The sequence below is a fragment of the Condylura cristata genome, unplaced genomic scaffold, assembly GCF_000260355.1.
Source record: "Condylura cristata isolate star-nosed mole 26May11 unplaced genomic scaffold, ConCri1.0 scaffold00104, whole genome shotgun sequence".
NCBI lineage: Eukaryota > Metazoa > Chordata > Mammalia > Eulipotyphla > Talpidae > Condylura > Condylura cristata.
The window spans coordinates 100045-106941 of record NW_004567205.1 but is presented as its reverse complement, the minus strand read 5'-3'; the positions used below and the strand labels follow the sequence as shown (position 1 = coordinate 106941).

Below are 6897 nucleotides of genomic sequence, written 5' to 3'. Positions count from 1 at the left end.
GCACACACAGCCACCCCTCGCCCATCAGGCCTTCTAGAGTCCTGCGGTTCACTCCGGGCCAGGTTTCTTCATGAAGCTGGCTGGTCAGGGACCGCAAACAGCTCCTGAGGCCAAAACTCTGTCCCGGAGACAGAGGCCCCCTTCATCCTTGTCTTCAAGTAGCAGGGCTCTGAGGGAAAAGGCCGCAGGTGTCGAGGACTCTTGTGGGGGCTTCAACAGGCAGCCAGACCTGCCCCCAAAGGGAGAGGTTTGCTGAGACGGAGCCCTGCATGGGTCTAGGTGGGCGGCCTGCCTTGAAGAGCTTCCTCCACAGAGGGAGGCCAGCAGCGGGGAGAAGCCATGGTATGGACTGAGCCGGGCCGCCGTGCACAGGGAGCCCGGTCGCCCATGAGCCCCTGAAAACTCACAGGTGGGCAACAGACTGCTGGACCGTGCTTATGCAGAGACAGCCCGATATCGTCCCATCCACTGTGGAGCATCTCAGGGCTCTGTGGGGTGGCCCGCTTGCTGCCGCTTTTGGACAAGCAAGTGGACTGCTGAAGGGAATTTACTGTTAGCAACATTTTGCCCAAGGGCCCCATCTCTGCATCTGGAGCCTCAGGTGTGTTCCTTTGCCATTTCCTCCCGCAGCTTGCCTCAGAGGGCTGCCTGACATCTGCTTGGCGCTTCGGCCGAGGCTTAAGGCACTAGGGGTTTTGACTTCCCCGATTGGGTGGATGGCATTTTCTGTTGTTTCTGTGCCCACCTCTTTGCCTGAGTGAGGTTTACAGCTGGTGGTGTCCCACGTGAAGTTTTTGAAAGCTTCCATCCAGCAGGCCGCAGCCGGGAGCACGGGAGACCTGCGCCTCCAGCCGGTCCCAGGGCGCCCGAGGCCCTAGCGCAATTCTCTCGCAAGGCCTGGCTTGGCTCTCGCGAAATGGTGCGTAAACTGGGACCCTGTGTTCTGGCAACGGCCTTGGGGTTCTCACGTGGATGCAGACCCGCAGCACAGGTATCTGGCGAACGGCTCAACAGGGCAAGGCAGCGGCCCCGATGTCGCCTATTCTAGCATCAACTCGCGGGGCTGGGAACAGCTGGGCTCATCATGGCTTTGGAGCAGGTGTGGGTCGAGGGCTCCTGTGACCTGCCACGACTTTCCAGGCGGCCGGCCAAGGTGATGCCTCAGAAGCCTGAGGCGGGCATGGCCACGCCCTGGACCTAGTGAGGCCCAAGCACTGGTGTGATGGAGTGTCCAGGCCTTGGTCGCCCCCCCCCCACATATGGTGGCACGAAACCAAGCTGAAGGTCCTGCCCATGAGCCAGCCCGCCAGATAATCTCGTGGAAGGCTGGCTCAGCTCTCGCGGTATTTCTCCCCTCAAGCACCCCGGGGCAGTCCAAAATGGCCGCGGGGGAAGCTGTGGCCCCGGAACAGCCTGAGGGTTCTCGCGTGGAGACGGACCTGCAGCAAAGGTGGCTGGCCTCAGGCTAATCAGGGCAAGCCATCTGCCCTGATCACGTGGAATCTCGCGTCATCTCGCGGTGCTGGGGAGAGCTTGACTCGGCAGGGCTGTCCTTCGGGAATAGAGCCTGAGAGCCATCCCTCTGCTGGGAGGCTGCCCTTCCATAGTCCTCCCACATCTTGCGAGGTCCTTGCGTGGACAGGACCTGATGTCTTGGCTCAGCTGCGTGCATGTAGGGGTGCAGTTAGGGTATGGAAATGCCGCCCGGGGGCTGGGGCTTCGGTCATGGAGGAGGCCAGAGGCGAACTGCCTGGCCAGTGGGGCGGACCCATGGGAGGAGCTTCGACGAGGTCACCGGCAGAGGCGGGGCTGTGGCCTAGGCATGGCTGGGGGCGCGGCTACGGGGCACGCGCTGCCAGGGACAGCCCTCGGGGGACTGCAGTGCCCCATTCATATCTGTGCAAGTGCTTCGACCTGGCCCGCTTTCCACCAACACCGTTGCAGTGTCTGGAACTGAACTGTGGTGACCTCCCTTCTCTTCCCCAGGAACTGAAGTCCTCTCCTCGTCTCCAATCCAGTCACCGGTCCCAATACAGAAGAATCCTGTAGGCCAGCTTCTGCATTGTGTGAGGTTTGGAGAATTTTCTTTCTTTAGCTCTTCCATCCTCTCTCCCTTTTCGAAAGACAATAGCACGGGGGGGCACAGAGTGGCCCAGATCCGTGAGCCAGACCTCATCCAACACGTCCCCTTGCTTCCCCAGCCCTACCCCGTGGTCTGCTCTTAGGCCCATCAGGGCCATCTCTGGCCACACGAGGGCAGCAAAATATGGCATGGATCCTCCACGGTATGCCGGCAGGCTTCTTCGGTGCTACGGCGCCCTTGCCAGGCTTTCTGCGGTGCCACAGCGCCCTGTCAGTGACCACGGATATCCTTGCATTGGGGCTCCAGGCCCAGGAAAGTCACGACGTGCCTGGGAGGGTCAGCGCGGGCTCCAGCAGACCAGCTTTGGGCTCCAGGCACACGAGGGACACCGGGACCTCCTTGCACACTGGCCCAGGGATCATCCTTTCTGGCGTCTGCGGTCATCGCACATGCCATGGAGTGAATGCCTAGCCTCTGAGAGTTGAGGATCACCCACACCAACAGTTCTGTCACTGAACCGAACGCACAGGCCACGGACACCCATGCCTCCACTGTCACAGGCGGTCCTAGGATGCACCCGAACCGTGGCCAGCCGTGGCCTGACCGGACCGCTGCCCAGGCTTTACCCGCCCTTAGTTGTCCAGGAAAGCCCGGTCCTCCCCGGCGCCTGCGGTCCGCGCACATGCCATGGAGTGAATGCCAAGCCTCTGAGAGGTGAGGGTCACCCACACCAACAGTTCTGTCACTGAACCGAACGCACAGGCCACGGACACCCATGCCTCCACTGTCACAGGCGGTCCTAGGATGCACCCGCACCGAGGCCAGCCGTGGCCTGACCGGACCGCTGCCCAGGCTTTACCCGCCCTTAGTTGTCCAGGAAAGCCCGGTGCTCGAAGCAGCCCCCAAAGCCAAGGACACTACCAGCCCCCAAGCAAGAGGCCAAGCCACCTCCGTGAGGAGAAGGCGCTAGGGAGCCTGCTCCCGCCATCTTCAGTCCCTCCTCCGCCAGGGGTCTCCCTCTCTGTATGTCCCCCACACTCACACACTGGACCTCCCACCCAAGGGTCCATGCACCCAACGAACACACAAACGCACAATCACACGCACAGACAGCCATACCTCGCCCATCAGGCCTTCGTCTGCAGACCCTGCCCAAGGCACTCGGGAAGCCAGGTCTAGTGCTTCCCATGGTGCTGGCCGTGTGACATGTGCTTGGGCCCCGCAGCCTGGCTGGGGCCCAAGCTGCGCTTGCACTTCCACTTGTTTTCTTTGGGAGCAGCAGGCTTCCTCTGGCCCAGAGGGCAAGCCAACAGGACGGCATTGTGAAAGCAGGAGACAGCAATGCTTCTCTGGCAAGGGGCGGGCACACACCCAAGCAAGGCCCCGCTAGACAGCCTATCACGGTGGCACGCACGTGGTGGGCTGATGTCTTGCTTCTCTTGCTTGGCGATTCACTTGGCGAATCAGAGCTGGGGTGCAGAGCAGTGGCAGTGGCAGTGGCAGTGGAGTGGAGTGTGGTGAGAGGACTCAGCAGAAGGAGGCTGATAGAGTAGGGTGCAGAACAGGGAGTTCCACCTGCACTAAACTCCACCGCCGCCAAAGGCAACAGCAAGCGGACAGGAGAGTTCGGCTACACCGTGGGGGATGGCGCCCCAGTCCTGGGATCGCACTCAGGCAGACCCATGGGACTGGGCCTGATGTACTCACTTGGGGACAGAAAGCACTGCAGGGGCAGTCAGGCAGTCACGGGCTGACTGTGGGGTGCTTGCTGAGCCCCACCTCCTTGATCTCTGCCTGCCTTCAGAGCTTTGCAAACCCCTGTGGCTGCCGTGAGCCAGTCTATGCATGGCTAGAAGCATCTCAGAGTCTTCTCCATTCACGGGGAAGTGTGGCCCCCCTTTCGCTGCCCTCTCAGCACAACACCTGTTGTTTCTCTGCCAGGGTGTGGTTGAGTCCAGGTGCAGTGCCTTATGTCTACCTGGCTGGTAGAGTGTGGCTGGCTGTCAATGCCATTTGATGAGGTGTTTGGAATGTGAAAAGATTCCTGCTGTTCTCTCCGGGACAGGTTTCTTCATGAAGGTGGCCAGTCAGGTATCGTGACCAGCTCCTGAGGCCACCACTCTGTCTGGGAGACAGAGGCCCCCTTCACCCTTGTCTTCAAGGTGCAGGGTTCTGAGGGAAAAGGCCGCAGAAGTCGAGGACTCGAGTGGGCGCGTGAGCAGGCAGCCAGACCTGCACCCAAGGGAGAGGTTTGCTGAGAGGGAGCCCTGCATGGGTGCAGGCGGGCGGCCTGCCTTGCAGAGCTGCCTCCACAGAGGGAGGCCAGCAGCGGGGAGATTCCCTGGCATGGACTGAGCCAGGCCGCCACGCACAGGTATTCTCTTCACGCTGGAGCCCCTGTAAACTCACAGGTGGGCAATAGACTGCTTGCCCGTGCTCATCTAGGCTGTGTCAGCTCCCCCGTGGAGTCCGGTCTCCCAAGCTGAATGTCCTGCCCGCGAGCCAGCCCTACAAATGTATTTAGGTTGACAATTATATATGTATAGCAAAGGTTTCATGTATTTGAAAACTCTAAATGGGTATGTGGAATTTATGCATATGTGGAATATATATGTACATTTAAACACTATATATAGGGCTTGTAGAAGAATAATTATACTAATAATTAAAATTTAAATTTACATATAAAGTACGCCTATTTAACAATCAAGCTTACATGACCTTTATACTTAAAGGTATAAAGGAAAGGAAAATGGTAAGACGCAAATGAAGGTTTTATTAAATATAAGGCAAAAAGTTTTTTAGAATATGTGGTAACATTGAACTGGCTGAGAAACACCTGCCTCGGTGGACAGCCTGACAACTGCTTGACCATTCGGCCAAGGCTTAAGGCACTACGGATTTTGATTTCCCCGACTGGGTGGATGGTATTTTCTGTTGTTTCTGTGCCCACCTCTTTGCATGAGTGAGGTATACAGAGGGAGGGGTCCCACGTGAGGTTTTCGAAAGCTTCCCTCCAGCAGGCCGAGCCGGGAGCACGGGAGACCTGCGGCTCCAGCCGCTTGCAGCGCGCACGAGGCCCTTGTGCAATTCTCGTGCAAGGCCTGGCTCGGCTCTTGCGAGATGGCGCATGAACTGGGACCCTGTGTCCAGGCAACGGCCTTGGGGTTCTCGCTTGTAGGCGGACCTGCAGCACAGGTGTCTGTCATTGTGCTAATCAGGCCAAGCCAGCTGACCCGATCTCGTTTAATTTCGCATCAACTCGCATCAATTCGCGGGGCCGGGGTCAGCTGGTCTTCTTAAGGCTCCAGAGCATTGTGGGCTGCGGGCTCCTGAGATCTTTCACGACTTTCCAGGTGGCGGCCCAAGGTGATCCCTCAGAAGCCTGAGGCAGGGATGGGCACGCCCTGTGCCTAGTGAGACCCAAATACTAGTGTGATGGAGTGTCCAGGCAGTGGCTGTCTCCCCGTGGTGGCCGCCTTCCCGTGCTGAATATCCAGCTCAAGAACCAGCACGCCCGAAAATCATGTGAAAAGCTGGCTCAGCTCTCGCGATATCTGACCCCTCAAAATGTAAAATTTCATTATGTAGACTTCAAGTGTTTTTTTGTTTGTTTTGTTTTGTTGTTTCAAAAAAAAAAACGTAGGCTTTCTAACTAAAATGATGAATGCTGTTCTGATTCTAATTGACCTGTGTTATATATAAAATATTTCTTGCCTTCATGCTTATGAAAACATTGGCGATTTCCAATGATAGGACAATATTATGTGGGTGGAAACTTCTCAGAAGTATAGAGAACTTATCTGTATTTACGTAGGTTCTGTTACATTCAGAGCTATAAAAGCAACTACACTCATAAATTTATAGCCAGTAAAGTATATTGCTTCTTTCCCAAAAAGTCTAATAAAGGAGTATAATGAATGAGCTCAAATCATGAAGTGGTTTCAATGTTGGAACAGTTTTCCTCCATCATTTTTCAACTTGTAACCAATATGTTATAAAGAATCACTAGCTGGCTAACTTTGGGGACTTTGAAGCAAAAACCAAGCTTAACACTTTTTTTAAAAGATTATTTATTTGTGAATACAGAACTGGGGAACTGGCCAGGGATTCAGGGACTGCGAGAGGCTTCACCAGACAAAGAGTGGGGAGCAGAACAGGGAGATCAAAAAAGTACACTGCTGAGGGGGGCAGTGGGTGGGTCAGGAGAGGTCTGCCACACCATGAGGTCACCTCCGGGGCAGGCGGGAATCGAACTCGTGCGGAAGTGGCTTTAGCTTCTCAGTGCTTTGCTTTAACCCGCTGCACCACCAGGGAGGGCCAAATTTAACAATTTGTATGTTATAAATTTCACTTTGCTTTTCTCGTTCAGTTCATACTTACTATCTATGTTGCTTCCTGTAGATTGTTTGACCTTGAGCAGACATTTTTATAATTTACACTTTCAGATAAGAAAGATTCCTAGAAGTTAGGAATCTTGTCCATAATCACATTGTAAAGATAAAGCCAGAACTTCTGATTTTGAAATATTCTGTATTAGCTCTTTATTTTTGTTATAAGTAATTACCACAAATTGAGTGGCTTAAAATAACATAGATATAGGTCATAAGTCAAACAAGGGCTCTCTTTGGGCTACACTCAAGAGATGAATAAACCTGCATTCCTCTGGAGATTCTAGGGAGAATCTCTTTACTTGCCTTTTCCATCTGTTGGTGACTTCCTCAGTTTTGTAACACATAATGCCTTCCTTCTTACCTCTCTGGATCCAAGAATCACATCACTCTAAACTCTGTTTCTGTTATCACTTTTCCTTT

At 55.0% G+C, this 6897-nt stretch overlaps 1 long non-coding RNA gene across 2 annotated transcripts in view; it reads left to right on the top strand.

The window, feature by feature from the left end:
• Positions 1–6897, top strand: part of LOC105854661 — a 14514-nt gene that overhangs the window by 1512 nt on the left and 6105 nt on the right. The window lies entirely within an intron of this gene.